The sequence below is a fragment of the Mercenaria mercenaria genome, chromosome 2 (assembly GCF_021730395.1).
Source record: "Mercenaria mercenaria strain notata chromosome 2, MADL_Memer_1, whole genome shotgun sequence".
Lineage (NCBI taxonomy): Eukaryota > Metazoa > Mollusca > Bivalvia > Venerida > Veneridae > Mercenaria > Mercenaria mercenaria.
In genome coordinates this window covers 70,524,123-70,546,580 of record NC_069362.1, presented here as the reverse complement: position 1 = coordinate 70,546,580, position 22,458 = coordinate 70,524,123, and the positions used below count along the sequence as shown (strand labels likewise).

The 22,458-nt window shown below is 32.6% G+C and overlaps 1 protein-coding gene across 1 annotated transcript in view; it reads left to right on the top strand.

Moving 5' to 3' along the window:
- LOC123564244 (BAI1-associated protein 3-like) overlaps positions 1–22,458 on the top strand; it is a 408,668-nt gene that overhangs the window by 36,365 nt on the left and 349,845 nt on the right. The window contains exon 2 of the mRNA XM_045357655.2: positions 21,411–21,458. The gene's annotated coding sequence lies outside the window, so the exon portion shown is untranslated. The remainder of the gene's footprint in view (positions 1–21,410; positions 21,459–22,458) is intronic.

Genomic DNA, 22,458 nt, shown 5'->3' with positions numbered 1-22,458 from the left:
TACCTCCTTTTGCAGAGTATTCAATTCCTACCATAAAACTACTTTGACTTAAATTTTTTCAGATGGGCGTAGGTTCAAGCCACACTGGGAACACAGTTTTTTCCTTATATTTCTTTTTTCGGCGTAGCTGAATAACATGGATTTTGACCTATATTCTATAGTAAGCGGGGCACGGAACAGGTGCGCGCTGAAAAGATAAACCATTTGAATAACATTGAATATTAGAAGACACATATTAAAAAGAGGATATTTTTAACCCAAAACTAAAATGATTTATTCTAACTTTATAGCCTTTAGTAATTTATCATCTAAAGAGAAATTGAAAGTACGCTTCTTTCCCTGTTGCGTACCTCGCTTTCACTTAATGAAGATTTTTTCCTTTCGATTTGCAAAATTTTTAATTTTTATTTTAAATGTCTGCTCTGACCAATAAAATGGCATCAGATTAAACAAACAAGAAAAATAAGTTTCACTAGAATAAAGAAGCAGGAAAGAAATCAAAGTGCAGAAAAGAAAGCAATTTGTGTCGGACATCACTTTGAAAATTCCTTTCGTTTTCAGTTTGATTAATGCGTCAGAAAGAAGGTTTCTTTTTTCGTGTGTTATAATTTTATTTTCTATTTTATTTTAAATATTTATTAAATTTTATCATATTGTTGGCATTGTTTTTTGCCACATTTATTATCTATGATAGGGTGTATAGATCTTTTATTCCAACGAAATTCTGGATACTGCTTTTTAAACTTAATTTATTCTATTTTTTAAACCTTTTTATTGTGTTACTTTTATTGGTACAGTATATAAGTATGTGTGTGTTCGGGTTTAACGTCTTTTTCAACAATTTTACAGTCATATAAACGACGGGCAGTATATAAGTAAGTTATGTACGAATTTCCTGTATATTATAATATATATCCGTGGAGATTATTCGTCTTTAGTTTTATTATCACTAATTATCAAGTCACATGCACAATTCTTAGATTACACACTTTGCAATTATTCTGGATAACAAATACATAAGATAAGTAAAGTTATATGAAATCACGGAAGTGACGTTTACGTAAAGAATACAATCGACGTACACCCGCCAAAACTGGGGTACATACTTTCTATTTAAAAACCTGCGCTACTTATAGAAAGTTATGAGGTTTCTACAAGAAAACTCTTTATTTAGAAATTAAAAAAGTAATAATAAAGGGAGGTAATTATTCAATGATGTATCTGAATTATTTATTTGAAAAGCTTTATCTATTTATGTAAGTCTTAGATAATCGTTAAATTTATAATTATTATAACAAGAAAATGAAAATTAACAGGAAAAAATAGATAAAGGAGACTTGTGTTTTTGTATTGACAAACCGGTATAAAATCTACTACTCTTACCAAGTTGCAAGTTTTGCTCTATACATAAAAGAGTTGAAATTGTGTAACATTAAAATGCGTAGTAAAATGTATTCTTTGATATAACAGAAATAATCTCATCGATATTTAACTGTGTGTTATTAACAACTAGAATATTTAACTTTATAGTTATTACCAAAGTTTTTATTAATATCATCAGCATTTAATTAACACATTATATTTGAAATGTGAGTGGGGAAAATGCACATATTATCCATAGGGATATTATTTTACTTACTCTTTCGGTAATCAACACCAACCTTATTACACAGTACGTACGTCTGGAACACAAACATCCATAAGCAGTGTCTTATACTTTTAGGTTTTATACATTGATTTTTTAAAGTTAAGTATTTATGTGTTTGATGTTTGATATGCATAATTATAGTCAAACCTTTTACAATTGTCACCTAACAATCAGGCAAAAAATGGCCTTTGAACAAAGATGACTTGCATTCTAAAGTATCCTTGCTCTATCATCTCAATATAGGTTCTTTAGCAATATTAGAACAATGATCTTTCTTGAGAGGCACAACATTGACCGTTTGTCTTTCCAAAATACCAGTTGATCAGTATATAACTGTATAAAGTGGTAAAGGTGTTTATAGTAGTGAACTGTTTAGTCAATATTCATTGCTGCGTATTCAGAAGCTGTTCTCCGAAGGATGAGGTGAAGAAAACAACAACAGCAACAATACTCTCTAAGTAAGTACACCATTGTAATCGTCAACTTGTAACACTTGGGTTCCTTTTAAACTGTGAGTTTCACGTCCCTAGGTGAGTTTCACGCCTTAAATGATGTTTGTTGTGTTTCATTCATTGTACATCTTATTCCTTTCTCATCATTTAACTTGAAAGTATCAAATAGAGCCCACATTCCTGAGTAGACATGTTTCAGAACAATGGTCTTGATAACATCTGAGCTAAGTTTGAAACTCGGTCATTTCTGATGAACAACTACGTAAGTCTGAATTCAAGCACAACCTGGTGTATACAATACATTTCAGTTCATATATTAAAACCTAGAAGTCAGTCGCATATGGGTCATGATCAGTCAATAATTAGATCACTAATTACAACAATAAAATCCTGCTCACACTATAAAGACAATGTTTTTTCTCTCCCAACATTCATGAAATCCCATCAGACTGTCTGTTTGCCTAGGGTCTACAACAAAGACACCAGTATCGTTATATCATCTCCTGTTCTATCAGTACTACATGTATACACTGCTTTGTTTGGCGCGGAGTTTACTTTTGCTGCATCTTGCAGCAACTTTCATACTTGTATGAATGAGTAGTGGATGGTTGTAACTGTAGTCTGGATCGAGATATTGTGCTAGTGGGTACTTTACGGGGATTCTGACCAAACACGAACTTATTTCAGAATCAGCACAGGACGTCGATTCATTTTGACCTTCTATTACTTAAAGGATACATATTGATCCTTTAAGTTTGCTGCTTAGTTGAAATATTTGCAAATGAGTCATGTGTTCATAGATGCATATCAAAATCTTTTCTGTCGGTACATCCTGTTTAATTATGGTTTTTCCATGCGCCAAAACATTATTACCTCTACGCCGTTTGTCTTTTTTAAAGACATTTCTTGATTCTAGTAAGTTTTTACCTTCTTTTCAAGACTTATTATTGATTTATTGTTCAGAAGTGGAAATTTTTCATTTGATAAGCGATTTTTTGCTGTTCAAAGTGAATATACCTCTGAAACAGAAGGGGGCAGAGTTAGGCATCTTTAAGAATACTGAGTTCCATGCGGTAAAAAAATTCGATTTTGACTTTTACTCTTTAGATTACATATTGTGAAAGAAATGTAGGTAGGTTTTACTTCTGTCCCAGGGTTATTTTTGAATGATGTGAGCAAAATTTAAAACAGTCCAACAGGACTCAACCTAAATTTTTCGATGTTAGTGTTAGAATTCTGTCTCATTAATTCCTTTTACTTGAGGAACCCTAGAAAAAAATAATATAGACAGTTTTATTTTGTGTTTTATATTTGTTTACAAATAGTTTGACTTTCCTTTTATCAAAATCATTGGTATAATGAATTCTCTGCAAACATTTTTGACAGTGACTATCATTTTGAAATTTGTCTCAACCTGAGCCCGAAGAAATGTTTTCTGACTGCAAAGTAATAATGCATTTTTAAATCATTCCCTTATTATTAAATCGTAAACAGAAACCTTGGGGTTAAGAAGAGTTTTCTTCTTCGTTCGTATTTATCTACACAAATTTATGGCAGATTTTATTCATGTTTAAAGATATCCAACTGCCTATTTTATCTTTAGAAATTTACACTTCAAATGTATAAAATCCTCATTAAATGTATTTAATGTTGCTAAATATATAAAATAAGTTTGCCTGTAGAGCTACATTCATAATAAAATGTCATGCATTAACAATTGATTGTAAAAAAGAGCCTCTTTTTTTTCAGTGGTAGTACACATTTATATTGTGTTTATCTACACAGGTATACAGTGTGTATTGTTTTAAACATAATGCATGGTACTGTAAATACACATTAACTTACTAATTTTATGTTTACATCAACTATATGAAGTAACTGTTCATGTTTCACAATATAAAACATGGGTCTAATATACCTTGATTAACACACACTGTTTCACATGGAGATATTTGTAATTGCTCCGGATGAAACGTTTTGTTGTACCATAAAATTCTGATATTTTCTGTACGTTTTCGATGTAGTTTAAGTAGAGATACTAAAACGATTCGAAACGTTTTTCCTATTAACAAATGCCTGTGACATGTTTACGTGCTTGCATATGACTGCGCACGCAATTTTATTTCAGACGATTATATGATTACCCATTTTGTTCTACAAAAAAGCAAGGATAAATATCAAACAGGGAATGCCATGTTCTAAAACAAAACTGTACACGGGTTGAACACTAAACATGCGGTATGTCTCAAAACAGTTGGGTCGTTAATAAAACGTTTGATAATTTTACCAAATACAGCTCGAAAATTACCATTACCCTAGTTCTTACGACATCCAAACGTCCAAAAGGAGACTACTCACATATTTTGTTTTTGGTTATTTTCAATAAAGTTGTCAACGACAGGTATTTCACCTTGAAAAGACGTTCGTTATTAATTCTGACTGCCAGCTTTAAATTATTAACGTAGACTTTTTTGGGTATTGAGGAAGATTTGTATAAAATATATTATAATGAAATGTGTTTGATCATTTGTATTACAGTAGAAAGGAACAGTTTTATAAAACCATTCGGTATTTCTTGTTTGCCGTCAGCTTAAAAGTCAAGCCTGTCGTCCATGTAAGTATCAGTGTCATTGAAATTCTCAAACCTATTTGACTATTTTGATACAGAAACGGGAATGTTGGGGTTGCGGCAAATGAGATGTGTAGCATTACAAAATATTATTTTGAACACTTTTTTTTAAATGGTAGTACTGCTGTTTTCATTGCTTAACGTTGCAGAATTGAATTATTGATGATAATAGCAGACTTAACAATGTAATGTCATGCTCAATACGGAATAGTGACATAGACGTGGCTGCTAGAAAATAAAAGTCACTGTTAATACCTACTTGTGACTGAGAAATAACTATCTGGGGAAATGAACCTCTTATCGAGTCATATAACTGCTGCTAATTAGTGTTTTCGTCTGTTGTTCAGCACGAAGCTTGATCTGTCTGATTTATATCTTGGTATACTGCGACTTAAATTGAAATAACAAGAAAACATGTAAACATAATATAACATACTAAGAATATAGCTGTTTGTTCAAATAGAAACCTTGAAAAAATAAAAACCATCATTTGATAGATTTTAACGTCAAACTAAAAGTAAAAGTTGAGGATAGCAATCCCATGAGTGAAACAGTAATCATGATGATGACAATGACTTTGAGTTCCTGTTTCATAACTATATATATTATGTATCTGGAAACAATTTCAAGTCGAACTAATCTCTGCTTTTACACTGTTATTGCTTTGTACCCCGCATATAAATTTCATCACCTTTAATGCCATTTTATTATAAGACTGTAATACAGTATTGAATATTTGTCCAGCGGGATTGTAGAGTTTTTCACCATGTTTCATTAATTGGCAATTAATTTATTACCAATCGAGCTGCATATAGGAAGAATGTTACAGTATGCATGTCCATCACAAACATTATTATTCAAATGAAATATTGTATTGCTCACTTATTATCCTGGTAACCGAACCTTTGACCCTTATTTTGGTAACCGTACACTATGTAGGATGTCTGAAGAGCATACAATTCTGTTTTGTACAAAACAATTTATTATCAAGTAATACATAATTATGTCTCTACCAGACAGGCTGGCTTAACTCTGGGGTAAATCATTTACTGATATTTTGTGAACAAATATACCAGACATGGCCTCATGGAATACCGTGTGTTATATTTCATAAGGCGTCTGAATTGTGTGTATACCTTGGAGACACGGTCACAAATCTATCTGTCCATAATTAGTTAGATTCGTTTATTACAAGCTATGCAAACTGTAATTAGCTGTCCGATTTAAAACGAAGTTATTTGTAAGAGAATTGCTTTTCACGGGCACAGTTGCACTGATATTGGACTTTGATACAGAGTATATCGGCACGTAAGCGATTCTGAATAGATGAATAGTCTTTGTAGTACATGCGTTAAGCCGCACTGACACAATTATATATCACAAAACTACTTTCAAAGAGTCAGTTCTACCCATACACAAGCATAGGATAATTATATAATGATAAAACTTCATATTAAGTGTATTCCTATTGAAAGGAATAATAGTTTTATTTAAAAATCTAGTTTTAATGTAGTTAATTTGATTTTAATCAAGCATCTTTATTAATTCATTAATACATGTAATACATGTTACATTTTTTTCTGAGAATGTTTTCAACATTTGATTGTTTATCCTGATTGCTCAACCAAGGCAGAATGTTTCAAAGTTAGTAAAAAGCTTATATACATACATACTGATTTTCATATCTCGATTGCCCAGCAAAAATGAAGTTGTTTTATCGTAAATAAAAATAAACATCCATTGAAAAAGAAATGATATGAATATAAGAATTATTACATTACAATTGTCAAAGATTTGCATTGAAAATAACACACTCCAAATTCATTAGAATGCACAGTTGTAAAGGTAATGTTATCAATTTTTGCCTGTTTTTGCTGCGCAAACTTGCTGTTTTGTCCAGATTCTTGAAATATGTATCAAATGCAAATGTAAAACTTGAAATAGTATTGCAATTCAAAGAAATATTCCACTTTTTTAAAAACCTTTATATTAATGGGGGTAATTATGACTTATTTTAAAAATTAATCAAATACATATTTTATATGGATCTAACTCTGTGTACTGGGTCCTTTAGTTCATTTTTTATATTTTTAGTATTTTACATTTTAATCCTTTCAAAACTTATACGAGAATAATAATTTAATTAGATCCAACATTAAACTTAAATAGCTCAGCAACCTCTTAGTTATTGAAGACTGTAGGTAGGTTCTCTCTGTAATAAAGAAAGCAGAGACGGCACGAGATTATTGTAAATTTGCTGCTGCGCATATTCTGGTGATATACTCCAGGATAGAAATGATAACAAAATAGATTTTTCTGTTTTAGAATGAATAACTACAAAACTCAAACTGTAAAAGCTCAGTCCAAGTAACAGAAATTAAAGTCCAAGGCATTTCAATGTTTTTTTTAAAAATAGAAAACCTTTTAGAGCATGATATTGGTCATAAACATACCTTCTAATTGAACTGCATTTGAAGAGTTAAAATTGAGTAAAAGAGAAATATGACCTACACACATCATAATTTTATGAAAAAGTATTTCTCAGTAGGCACACAAGTTTAATATAATTAACATACCTATTATTTGTAGTACAAGTGCAATTGCATGACAAATGTTTATTGTTCATACTGGATTGTACAAGTTGTATAAGTGCTATGATGTACTTACTAATGCTACATACTTATAAATACTAGACCAAATACGAAAGATGCAACGTCATAGTAGAGTGATATACTAACAGATTAGAAGACACTTTTGCGATCAAATAGAAGAATAGAATTTCATACTGTGATAATATACTGAACAGTATAGAACTAGTACACAATTGATATACAATTGGTTGTTTCATAAAATTAGGTTTTTTAATTAGGTAATCTGTAAAATGAATCGATTTTCAGAAATAAATCTTTTTGCAGTTATTGGGCCTTGTAAATTAATAAGCTGAGTTTAGCTCAAAGGTTGTCCTAAAATGATGTAAAACAACACTCTCAATAACGAAGAAACACAATTTACAACTTATAACCAAGCCTGTCAGATAATGAAATGTTGTCTCAGAAATTTGATTTAATTTGCCATCGACATTTTGAATGAGGATTGCAATACATCGATTTGTTCAAAATAGCTAGTTGCAGTGTCGCCCGCAATAAAAATGCCCGAAGGTACATCTAAAGACTGACTGCAAAACACTAAGACGCAATTGGTCATGTGAAAACAGATTAGGCTGATCTAGTATAGCGATATTTACCTGCTTCAAACTTGTTTGATGAAACTGTGTCAGACTTGCAACTTTTGACTGTCCCAGTGGCAAAATATGTCCATGACAGACTTGACTTCATTAACAATTAAGAGATAAGATAATTATAGTTATCATTGTAAGCAGCATATTTAACACAAAAGAGGTTGCAGTTAAAAAATGTAACAGGAGTTTATAGTTATTGAGTTTTTGTCTTATAGATTAACGTAAGACAGATAGATTGTCCCTGTATTATCATTAAATACTTCGTGTCTTTTTACTATTGAACAAGAAAACGTATTTAAGTTCAATAAAGAAATTACAGAAAACTGCTGTCTCCATGCCAGTTATATTTGAGAGGTATAGTTTTTCAAATTTATACTAGACATTTGTCAGAACGGGGTAAAGATCGGCATGGTCTATGCATCAAAAATGACTACATAACAGTTTTCAGGCTTATTTGTAAAAATGACTACATACCAGTTTTCACAGTTTTCAGGCTTATTTGTAAAAATGACTACATAACAGTTTTCAGGCTTATTTGTTTAAATTTATGGTCGGTTTTGATTGATGTAACAACAGAAATAGGCATATGTACATGTATATAATAAAAGGGTCATTAAAATAGAAGCTGCATTCGGCTCTATGTTATAAAGGGACAGTGGTAGGACAAATTGAACAGTTGTAAGAATAGTCAAATAGTGAGTACAGGATTTGTTTGAATTATTAATATCTTACTTATATAGTCTGCTAATCTTGTTTAGTAAGGATGTTATTATCATTATAGACATAAAAGGAATTCATTCCAAAGACAAATCACCACCCGGGAGAACAGAAGATTTCATTACACGATTAAACTGAGTGATTGATTTTAACGTCTAGTTCTTACTGAACTTGACCCATATCTTACAGACTTCAATTTTCAGGTCAAACAAATTTCTCCTATGACAAATCATATCACAATCACTTACAGCATTGTGCTTTTTATTCATTACATTATTTTAAGATACATGATAAAATGATGTTGTTTTCCAAAGACACTTTTTGCAGCAGTCTCATTCGTTGACGATCAGATTTACGGGCATTCTGTATAGGAAAATCCAGTTTTATTTACTTCAAAATATAAAAGTACAACATGTTGTACTTCAAGATATTTATGAAGTGAAGACATTTACGTTATTAGGATTATGCATTATGATATTCCTCGGGGTTCAGCCTGCAACTGCATATTTTTCGATGTATAATCAATTCCACTCGATGGCTTGGGAAATTAATTTTATAACCTTCAAACCTTTCACTGAATACATCAAACAGTTAATTACCAGAAGGCAAGTAGTCACGCATAATATAGCTTTAATAAGAAATCCTTTATTTCATCGCCAGTTTTGAAGTTGTTCGCACGTAAAACATTTTCAGAACTTTAAAAAAAATGAAATACGAGAGAAAAAGAACATGAATAAAAATCCTACGATTTTGGAAAGTGCCACGTTTCAAAAACACAAATGATTTAATTGCATTTACAGAGACTACATAGACAAACGTTAAACAAAAAGAGCACATTTCTTTGAAATATCCAAGACTTATATTTCGATCTCTTCAGATCTTTCAGCATTATCATAAAAACGAATGTATATTTCTCGATGCTATCATTATCATTATTTTGCTGCATATTCATTTCACTATTAAAAGGATACACATTTTTGCTCGTTCGGCTTAGAAAATTTGAACATTATCGACGTAAATGTACTATTTACGCCACGTCATCAATTTATGCCGTCTCATTAGTGACGTCACAAACCTAACATAAAATTTACACTGATATTGCAAATACTGACGGATGTTTCATTTCGACTAAACGGAACTGAAAAATCAGGATATGATAATTTGAATTTCATCATTGTGTATTGCTGTCGTTTGGGATTTATAATTATGTGACTTTTGATTTATGGGTTACCTTTTATTGTAACCATAAAGTTATAATTAAACATTGTGCGCCCAAATTCAAATCATCTGTAAAAATTTAGCAGAGATGTAAACATAAAACCAAATGCGGAGTTAGGAAAGCCGTTGAGTATCTGTCTCAAAACTGCCACGGAAATTTTTAATTGTTTTTAATTTTAAAACGAGGAATTCCGACACTCTTTGTTTAGAATTGCAATGTGCAAAAAAATCGTTTGTGTTTTTAAGCCCACGTGCAAGATAAAACAAATTGATATCAGACAGAATTTACTGTAATAGGATTCTGACTGGATAATCAATATAGGATTGTATGAGTTCCATGAGGCCGTTCCCCCACATTTTTCTGCTACGTGAGCACAGCTAGTATTTAGATACAAAAAAAAGTACAATAATTGCATTTTAAACGGGTGCTTATTTGACAATTAAAGCACCACTGGCGCTTCACTTCAATGGGAATGTGGCGCTACCAGTGAACGATAATTTATGTGCACGAAAATTTTATAATTTTACTGTCGAAATTGCATTTTCTTTCATTTTTTCTGTTTTTGAAATATGATATCACAAATCGAACACCGTAGTCCGATCAGTATGTGCTTGATTAAAAAAAAATAAATTAGGTGATTTTATAGGTCTACTGATCAAAATATGGTTCAAAGATATCTGAATGTTGTACATAACCTTTTTCGATATAAGAGTGTTTATGCTATTCAATTTTGATTCTTGGAGCCGGTTATGCTAACTAAACACCCTAAACGACAGTCATGTATTGAGTTTAATCTCGGTAAGAAATGAAAAATGAAATACTCCATTTCAACAGCTTACAGTTATTTTTAACTAAATATTTCATTTTTCTTGAAAAAAAAAAAACCAACTAGGCTTTACATTAAACAAACAACTAGAAAATATTTAACTTTAAAGTTTACCATAATATCTTTTCTTCATGTTTTCTCCCGAAATACTGCACATTAAATAATGGCCCGATATATAAAATTAACACGTTTCTAGGAAAATCAAATTTTAGTTCCTTTCTTTTTAACTTCTCATACATGATAACAATTGTGACTGTTATGCATACAGTAATGTAGATGTCTATAAGTAGTTTATTAAAGTCTATTGTATTTATGAATGCAATGTACTTCAATTATATGTAAAATCTAAGTATAACATGAAAGAGTTTCGATTAATTCAATATAGAGGGACTCGAGGTGGGAAAAACCAGATTAGACGAGCATGGGACACTAACAATGGGGTAAATAATAACAACTTGATACGGATAAAACCTGAAAACTGTACATTAGTTCAGGGGCAGAAAAACATCAAAATTTGCTCCGTCAATACACGATCAGTGAAAAATAAAACACTCTCCATATGTGACTTCATCCTTACAAATGAATTCGACATTTGTGCCATAACTGAAACATGGCTCGGTAGCTCTGTTAACAAAGCGTGCATCGGCGAACTCGTGCCCGACTGTTACAAAATGAAACATGTCCCTCGTAGTGGTAGGCGCGGCGGGGGCGTAGCAATTATTCACAAGAGAGCCATACAAGTGAACATTGTCACATCAAGCAAAGACAACGAATTTTCCCAATTTGAGTATATGGATTGCAATGTAGTTACAGGCGGACACTCCATAGGCCTACGGCTTGCCATTATATACCGGCCACCCCCTTCCAAAGAAAACGGTTTAAACACAAATATTTTCCTGGAGCAAGAATGGCCCAATTTCTTAACTAAATATGCTACAATTGACAAGACCACCATCATTGTAGGGGACCTTAACTTCCATCTTGATTTACCGGAAAATAGTGAAACAAAAAAGTTTACAAGCAGTCTAGATGCATGTGGCATGCGTCAACATGTACAAGAACCAACACATGTAGCTGGGCATACGTTGGATGTAGTGATAACCAGAGATAATGATGTCACGGTTTCAAATATCGAAGTCATAGATCCTGGACTCTCTGATTCAAATGGAAAGATGTCACGTGATCATTTTGCTGTGATATTTGACGCTAAAGCTTCCAAACCACCCCAGTACGAAAAACTGTGTCGTACAGGAATTACGTTCGATCGACATTGACTCATTTCGAGAAGACATACGAAGAATAGATTTCTTTAACACACAATGCACTCCATCTGATACTGATATCGATGAATTTGTGGAGGAATATTCAAATCAGTTAATTTCTATAGTAGACAAACACGCCCCTTTGACTACCAAGACTATTGTGTTAAGACCTTCATGTCCTTGGTATACCGAGCAACTCCACAAAGCAAAACATCAGAAACGAACATTAGAACGGAAATGGCGTGAAAGTAAGCTCACAATTGATCACCAAATTTACAGAACACAGTGTGCTGAAGTGAATAAGATGCTAAAACAAGCTCGTGTTGAATACTATACAGGCAAAATTGACTCATGTGGCAGTGATCATAAGAGTTTATCAAAGATTACCAAAAATCTTCTTGGCGATACAAATCAGGTGATTTTACCATCACAATCATCTCCACAGCATCTCGCACAAGATTTCAGTGACTTCTTTATTGGAAAGATCGAAACAATCAGAAACGATATAGCATCGCAAACACAATCTGTATCTGATTTAGATGACATAGAAACTGAATACACAGGTGTCAATTATGTAGAGTTTACTCAAGCCTCAGAAGACGAAGTGAAATCAATTATCAAAAAGTCAGCAAACAAATCATGCGAACTAGATCCTATCCCAACATGGTTATTAAAAGAATGTCTTGACGAACTAACACCAGTGATAACAACAATTATGAATGCATCTCTAGATGCTGCGTATGTGCCCAAAGCGTTCAAACATTCACGAATAAGACCTCTTCTAAAAAAAGCAAGCCTAGATTCTAATGTCCTAAAAAACTATAGACCTGTGTCAAACTTGCCGTTTCTGTCTAAAATCTTAGAAAAAGTGGTAGATGTTCGAATTGAAAATCATCTGAGGAACAACGAACTTCATGAAGTTAATCAATCTGCTTATTAAAAATTCCACTCAACCGAAACCGCCCTATTAAAAGTTCAAAATGACATTCTTCAATCGTTGGATAAGAACAATGTGACTATTCTTGTGATTGCTGATCTCTCTGCAGCATTTGACACTATTGACCACGGGACGTTGATTCATCGCCTTGAACGTCACTTTGGTGTTACAGGCAAACCACTCGCATGGATGATGTCATACCTTAGTGACCGCTACCAGACCGTATGCATAGATGGCGAGCTATCACAACCAGTGCTAATGAAGTACAGTGTACCCCAAGGGTCTGTCCTGGGGCCAAAGAACTACACAATGTACACAAAACCAGTTGGAGCTATCTGCAGAAAGCACGGACTGAACAATCATTTCTATGCGGACGATTCGCAGTTATATCAATCCTTCAAACCAATAAATAAAATGTCTATTGAAGAGACCATTCATCGCGTTGAAAGTTGTTTAAAGGATATAGTAAGTTGGATGAATACTACATGTTGAAACTCAATGCTGAAAAAAACAGAATTAATCATATTTTCATCTGAACACAAGACACAATCTGTTTCAAACATATCTGTGAAAGTGGACGGATCTGAAATCAAACAATCAGGCAGTGTCAGGAACCTCGGTGCTTTCCTGGATTCGAACATGAGGATGGAGCAACATGTGAATAGTGTGTGTAGGAATTCCTATGCACAGTTGCGGCAAATTAGTCACATCAGACAATATATAACCGCAAACGCAGCAAATCTCATCAACTCTCTTGTTACATCACGTTTGGATTATTGCAACTCTCTTCTATATGGAATTCCAAAACGGTCAATGAACAAACTGCAATATGTCCAAAACACGGCAGCTAGAATCGTAACCAGAACATCCAGATACGACCATATAACGCCGGTTCTGCGTGAACTCCATTGGCTTCCTGTGCAATGTAGGGTAGAATACAAAATTATAACACATACATATAAGGCACTCAAAGATCAATCACCAGCTTATGTAGCGAACATGCTAGAAATATATACACCATCCAGAAATCTGAGATCGCAGAATAATGCATTAAAACTAGTGGTGCCCAAATGTCGAACAATACGATTTGGTGACAGGAGCTTTCAGACAGCTGCTGCGAGGTTATGGAATGCCCTCCCATCTGGCATAAGAGAGTGCAAGACCGTGCAAAGTTTCAAAAAAAGCGCTAAAGACGCATTATTTCATACAATTCTTTGACAAACTAACATCTCACTGATTACCTGATTTATAATGTAGGTACTTTGCCGGCCAATTAATTACTTTAATTAAGAACTCCAGTGTGACAGAATAATGTTGGCGGTGTTTTTTTTTTTCTGTGGGATGTATCATGGATGTTCTCCGGACCGTTTGGGTGGGGATTGACCCAATCATCCGGGACGGTTTGCATGCTGTGATGCATTTCGCAGACATCATACCGTTTAATTCCGTCTGTTCAAAATGTAAGATATCTTCTGTTCTATTTCTGCTCTGACCTGTGTCTTTGATAGGTCAGTTAATGTTTTATGATATTGTATTTTTGTTTCATGTTTTGATCTGCCTACCTTCCAATTTAAATGCTTGGTATCTTATTACCGTAATGTAATTTTAATTTCTTCTATAATAGTTCAATTCCCATTTTTTTATTGAACATTATATAAATGTTTTTTATGTAAAGCACTTTTGAACGTATTTTTATATGAAAAGAGTGCTATATAAATGTGGTATATAATAATAATAATAATAACATGTATATTGTACATTGATGGGACTGTAATAAATAATATATGGCTTCTTTTGTATTAAAAAATGAATGTTCAACGTACCTTGAAAGAAAACAAATGCCTTTTTAGCGCTTATTTTGAAAATCGATTTTGCAGGATATTAATTTATAAGGTGACGTTTTTTTTTTTGCTATGCTTCTCTTATCAGTTTAATAAAATGTTCTTTGTAATACTGCAAGATGTCACTGCGAGTAGTTCCTTTAATTAACTTTTCTTTAATCTGAATCGTCCAATAAGTTGAATTTAGGGATTTAGGGATTTAGTGAATTTACATTTTAGCTCAAATTTCACTTTGAATCCCAAGCGTCGCCGCTATTTTAAACTTGCTATCTATGCTAACTGTCTATCATGTTAGGTTTCGTACGTTCGTGATGTTACACCAAAATTATCTTGATTTTTATCAAATTAATTGAATATAACTCGGAAACAAAGCTCTTCAGTGCTGATGAATTAACTAAATCAAATATTGACTAAAATTCGAAATTATGATAGTGTTTCACAGAGAAAATGAAAGCTTGCATTAGGAATATAATATTTCAGCTGGTGCAGTAGACAGTCAGGTGCCTGATCAATCATTGCATATTAAGAACAAAACAAAAGAATATTAAATAAGAAAAATAACGATCTTATTGTAACATAATGTAAATAAAAGTATAGATTAGAAATAATGCCACCTACAGACTGTCTTTTTTGTCTTTTCGTTATCTTGTAGCTTACGATAGATATTTTACTGCAATTCTTATAAATGTCACATGTAATGTCTTTTTTTGTTTGCCTAGATGAAAGTGAGGAAACATATAATGAAGTTGAATATGCATCCTTGCTTTTTTCCACTTTCCACCCTTTTGTCTACCCTCCCCCTTTTTTATTTTGCATATAATTAAAATGTAATCGTTGTCGGATGTTCGAGCTACCTGTCTGCTATATTTTTCCGTTACAGTTTCTTCATGTTTCTGGCCTACTTTGCGTTGCCTCTCTGGCTGTGTTTGAGGTGCGCTGTGCTTCTTGGCTTTTATCTGTTTTTGAAATTTGTCAAGTTGATACTGAGTAGTTGCAAAATAAAAATGAGTTTCTCGTTGCTGCTACTACATATGACTAGCAGTACCATAAAAAAGAAAAGTAGTAAAACAGACATTACATTGTAAGGGATAACTTACCTGTAATACAGTCTTCAACAAACTTGTTTTACCTAACAAGGAAAACGGTAATAAATGTTACTTCTGTAGCCGGCCATTCATCATTACAGACATAAACTGGATTCATAATTGAAATGAAAATATTCATTTTGCGTGCCGTTAATAATTATTGCTATATATACAGAGTGGAAATAGATGAAACTATTGTGCAACTTCATTGTTGAACAATAAAGGACGACGTAAAGTGTACATAAATAAAACGACTACACATGTCTCTCCAACAGTATTTAATTACAAAAAAATACAAACTAATTTCAACTATCGGCTCACCAGTGTGTACAAATATAACGTGACGTTACTATGGGAATGACGCGACGATAATCATGTATCCCAAATCATCATGCTATTGTATACGATAACAATTTTTTGTTTCTATGTCTTTTTGTTGCCTCACTTATTATATGTAATATATGTTATACCTCGTGTTTTCATGTATTATGACCTGAGAGAAATAGAAAAAAATGAATTGAATTGAATTTTTGTTTACATGTTAATCATTTACATAGGACAACAAACACCGCTTTAGGAACGTGGCTTTACCAAATGAATAATAATTATGATGAGAATGTTTAAAACCCATTATTTTAACTGGGGACCATACGCCGCTTCTCAGAATTACACGCTAGTGTATCATTGAAGATACCATGTGCACCGACGTATGAACACATCTGCGGATGTCTCTAAATTGTTGTTTTTTTTTGTTGTTTTTTTTTTTTGGTAATTGTAGCATGTGTAAAGGTTGAATTCTGCTCAACCTAGGGCTAGAGGGTGTGGACGGTAGCATCATTTTCACTACCGTCCATGAACAGGCTCAATCAAACCGAGCCTGCAACATTTTCGTTTTTGTCATGTTGAGCGCATTACCAACTTTTAGTAACATCTCGAAACCGATAAAGCCGGACAGATCTACCTTTCATAAAAATCAATAAAACCAATAATCCAATATCATCGCTACCGGACGGATTCGTTGATTTCCGTACTTATTGTTGTTGTTGTTGTAGTAATACGGGGGAAAAATCGATAATTAACTGATGCATTTACAGGCGGGCGGTTTGCTAAACGATAGATCTATGTTTGAACTGAATGCAGTTTTGATAATTATTAAAGTGAAAATCGGAACAAGTCGAAAATTTATATAACATTTTATTATTAATTGTCAACTAAAAGTAATATTTATGAATATGTTATCTAAAATATTTAGAAATCGTTACATTTTATATATCGAACACATAGATTTACTTTCTTTTTAATACATGAAACATCATGCTAACGTATATCTATGTACAGAAAAGAAATATTTACGCACAAGAAACTGTCTGTAAATAAAATAAATATTCAAGAATATGAATATGTTATATGAACTATTTAGAAAGCGTACATACATCCTCTATACGCGCTTTCTTTCACATATTATGAACATTAGAATATGCGCTTTTGATTCTAAAATATTTTCAAAATTCTAAACCACTAACGTTTTTCGATTTTGATCGTAAACGGTAGTAAAAACAGCAAATTCTCATGTATTTCCATAACATAAAGTTTGTCAGTAATTAAGTTTTGAAGCCTTCATAAGAAATATAGCATTTTTTTCAAGATATCTAAAAAGTATTTTTGTTGTCGAACGATCTGGAGACCGGTCGCTTTAAAGAAAAAGAAGTACAGAAATAAGACTTATACTTTTAAAAGAAAATACATAACCCTTACCATGCTGGACACGACTGGTTCTTCCTTTGTAATCAGTGTAGATCATGATCAGTCTGCACGGATGTGCAGACTGATCATGATCTGCACTGTCTGCCATTCAGTAAGGTTTTTGGTATGCACCCTTTTCATAATTAATAGTACTGTCCAAACTGAAAGACAGACAAGTTCATTAATGTAATTTAGCATGGTAAGGATTAAGTTTCTCATATCGTGTCTAAATAGAAATATCATACTTGCCTGACTTGAATAGGTACTGCTGACAAATGCTGCTACAACATTAAATAACAATAACTCCATCAATATCTAAATTTTAGAATAGCAGACTAAACTAAGTAATAACTTAATATTTTTCGTGTAATTTGGGCCAGGATCTTTACTCAGTAAATATTTATGGAACAACTATGTTAACGATGTGAATTTCAAATTTGTTCTGATTCTTTCTACTGCCATACGATTCGTGAAATAAGGGTAAAAATCGTAAAAACAAAGGGAAAAGACTATATAAAGACAGAAATATATTACAACGCAAAAACCATAAAATACTTATAGTAAGTGGGGTAACATATCTTTTATGACCCGCCTTGAAACAACACTGACCGGATATTGTTTACCCCTAGGCAATACACAATAAAAGTCAAAGGGTAATTTTAAGTTATTTTTGTTACAATTAAATCGAATAATAGATATCGCATTTTTTTTTAAACGAATGATTAAAGAATGTACCAAAAACATGAATTAATTTAAGAATACAGAATAATATATACAATCAAAGAGCTATAAAAATAATAAATGTATTTTTAGTTCTTTGATACAATGGAGGTTCGGAAAGAAGCAGAATTATCAGTTCATCAAGGCTATCTTTCAAATTAACGTTTGGTCATATTATGAATAATAGAAAATGATCTTTTTTTTTAAAAAAAACTTATATAATCCTATATGAAGAAAAAATGAAGACCGCGTCGGAGATCGGACCCGGACCGCCGCGGCAAAAAAAAGTCTCCAGATCCTTCGGCAAAAAATAATAAAGGTAACTGGAAATTTATAAATTAATCGTCGTTATATTTCTTAAGAATGCTTTGAAACTCAATTACTGACAGACTATATTTTACGGAAAGACATGAGAATTAGTTGCTTTAAATATATTTTGCGATGAAAATTAAAAGCATTTGTATATTTAATGCGAACTGAACACTACATCCTCCCTAGCGTTATTTTAAACGACAGCGGATCTAGGTTTCGGCGTTTCTGAGTTCAACAATCAATTTGTTTTAAATTGTCTAATTACAATTTCGGTCGGACCTATGGTGTTTCCACTTTTTCTATTTTGAATATTTGTCAAAAAGATTCCTATCAGGTTCTTTTTCAAGCGTGTCCAAGACAATATTTTGTGGTCGCAAGTGTTTTCATTTCATAACTAATAGTCTTACAGAATATTTTGTTAACTTAAGAAATAAATGTTGTTTTTTTTCTGAATTTGCTTTTATACGGGTATAAACAAATTGGGATATATTGCAAATCTGTGAATTGATGGTTTTTACTAAATTAAATAAATATTAACGCACCAAAAATAGCATTACATTTTTACATTAGGTTGCTACAAAATGGTTTGCATTCCACAAGTATTGGAACACCAAAATAAAGGACAATATATCATTCTTTTTGAAATATAAATGGGGCAGCAAAAAAATCCGCCTACGTTTAATTGTTATTCTACAACTCCGGATTTTCATTTAAAATATCGTTAAATCAAGTGAAAAGTCTTACAGTCGTGTCGATTTAGTTTTGATATTTACATCAAAAACTTAGTTTTAGCTTTTATTTAATGTTCTTTCTGAAGCTTTGGTGTCTATTTGTTTTTGTAAACGATTCCATTCATTATGTACGGGAAAATAAATGAAACACAATATATTGATTTTATGCTGTTGGTATATATAAAGACCCACCACAACCTAGTGGCCTTTTTTTCCTCCCACATTTACTGCGTGAAAATCATTCTGATAATACTTGTAGAATACAGCTTTCCGAGAAGATGACATGTGGACAATTTAGACCCTCCATTAATTAATGTGCTTTCACTACTTCATATGAAATTTCTTTTCAGTACAGTTAAAAAAAATAAACATAGACAGCTAACTATCTTACACAGTACAAACGAAGTATTTAAACTGGACTTCATAATCAAATACAGTGAATACTGCTAAATTAATGTAATAATATATTTAGGCATAAACACATTGCCTTGGCCTCAGTTATCGTATGTCACTGTCAGTTCGTTACAAGACACTTGCATTTCTAAACTTTTTCATGTTAATTTTATATGATTACCAACAAGGAAATACAGAAAACTACAGCTCACTGCTATTCTGTGTCGCGTCTTTAAGTAACATTTAATTAACAATAATTATTGCACTTTATATTTAATATTTTCCCATTTTGTTGTATGATTATATTGTATATTTAATATAAAAGTGTTAGCATTTTCATTTTCATTACTATGATACTGGCGCCTGTATTGTTTTGCTTAGGTTCGGTCTGTGTGACAGCCTCTCTATCGGTCCGTCGTTAAACCATTTGGTTTCGGATCAGTAAATGATTGGTCATTTGGTCAAAATCCAGAGGGGGATTGCCTGTGGTCAGCAGTGATTCCTATTGTCTTACGGGTCGGTAGGTCAAAGGTCAATGTCACAGTGACCGTGAGACTAAAAAAGTTTTCCCACCAGTAACTGACGGACGCTTTGACTTACAGTTTTCATAGAATGATTGCCTGTGGTTAGTAGATAATCCGCCTGTTTGGAGGTTTATAGGATCAAAGGCCACTGTCACATCCCAGAGGTCTTAAGACTGAAATTGATTTTCGCTCAATAACTTTTAAGAGGTTTAAAGACAGCTATTGTCTAAATTGACTTAAGACGCCCATAGAATAAGACAGAATTCGGTTTTCAAATGTCATATTCAATACAGGTCTGAATGAGATAAAAGAACCAGGACGTGGACATTCCAGTATACGTAAGGGCAATTTTTGCTTAAGTGTTATTGCGGAAGTATTTTGACAAATTTGGTTGAAAAAACGAAAGCGATTTTGTAATTGTTAAGAAAAACTTAATTTCGGTATGAAAAGTAGTATAACATCGCATTATTGTTATTTTGGTTTAATTCTGTATTGTCAAATGTAACCGTAAAATTGCTCTTAAAGATATATAACCCCTATTTTCATAGTCATTTTATGCCAGTTTTATATTTTCTTCTCAGACTGAGGATGGGGCTTGTAATAGTTATATGTGAGAGCCAACAGTGTTCATTTTATATAGACTATTTGGGAAAAATGTATTTAGTGTATTCACGACAATAAACAAAACATTCAATGAAAACGGTTATGATAAGTTGTGTTTATAACAATACTTGATATTAGTACATGTCCTATATCATACATACAGTAGGCAGTCAGTTGCTCAATTTGCCAATACTGAATAAATATGAAGTTTTAAATGAGAAAATTTTGTCTATATAAAAAATGCGTTCTGTTTTATGTGTTGGCATTTAAGGCATGCCTCTCAGCTCATCGCGTCTTCAGCATGTTACCAATACAGTATAAAGAGGACAATGCACTATGTACAGTAATCAATAGCATCCAGAATGTCGCGAGGTTTTCAATGTCCCTGGAGCAGAGATTCTCTAACATTACGCATGTAAATAAGTTACAAGTTAATATAACTGCAAAATAAACATTCAGTATAAAACCGTTTCAGGAATATTAATTTACTGAAGTATTGAATTGACGTATTGTTTTCTTTCTTTAAACAGGTGGATATTCATTAGACAGATAATCAGATTATTGAAAAGACAAAAAAGGTTTGTAACTCATTTTCTCTCAAAGAAATGAGCTTTATTAATAAATGTTTTGCAAAGACCTTGAGTCATAAGGCCCACGTCAATTTCAGTAATAAATCATGATCTGACGGATATCCTAATAGAACATAACCATGTTTTAGCATTGTCCTATTGTTTATATAGGTACCCTTTTTTGTAAAAAAGAATTTCAAAAAAAAAATGTTTGACTAACGATTGCATAAGATAACAGTTCATTTTATTTTTAAACGGAAGAAGATTAGCCATTTAAATATTTCAAATGTATTTCTTCGATACCATTGCGACAGCATGTGCCGTACTGTTGCACCAGGATTCAAGACGGCATGCACCTTGTTAATGGTAATGGCCAGCTGTATCAATCTTTGGTTGTATTTCCGAAACTCCGTAAAGAAAGTATTTTTGCTGTTTGGACTATTTCTTATAAACCATTTAGTCATTTGTTGTTATAACTGAAGACATTAAAGTCATGTTATGTTGCAACAAATCGACCATAATACTGTTTGACTTCTCACATAAGCAAGAATGTGTTAAAATTGGTTTCACAAAATATGTATATAACATACGCGCACCTTGGTGAATCAGTATCTATAGGTTCTTGTCGTAGAGTTGAGCCTTCAAGATGCTGGAAAGCTCTTAACTGTCAAATATTCAAATATAATTATGCATACCTAGCTGATTATTTTTCGGCGAACACCGTCTAAATTCGTTTTCGTTACACATGCCACGTGACTTCAGTTTGCAAATCAAACTACTTGAGGTATGAAGGTATTAGATGCATCCGCTGCTATTTTCTATATAAAATTAACAACTTATAACATATTTTTATCAAGATTTCTAGCCTTTCACTTCCTGCGAGACTACCCTTGTCTTGAAGGTCTGTCTTTAGGCAATCAAAATATACCAAAAAAATATGGGGTTGACCATAATGCAGTGAAACCATGGTCACGTGACTGAGACACGTGATGAAAACGTTAATATTGCG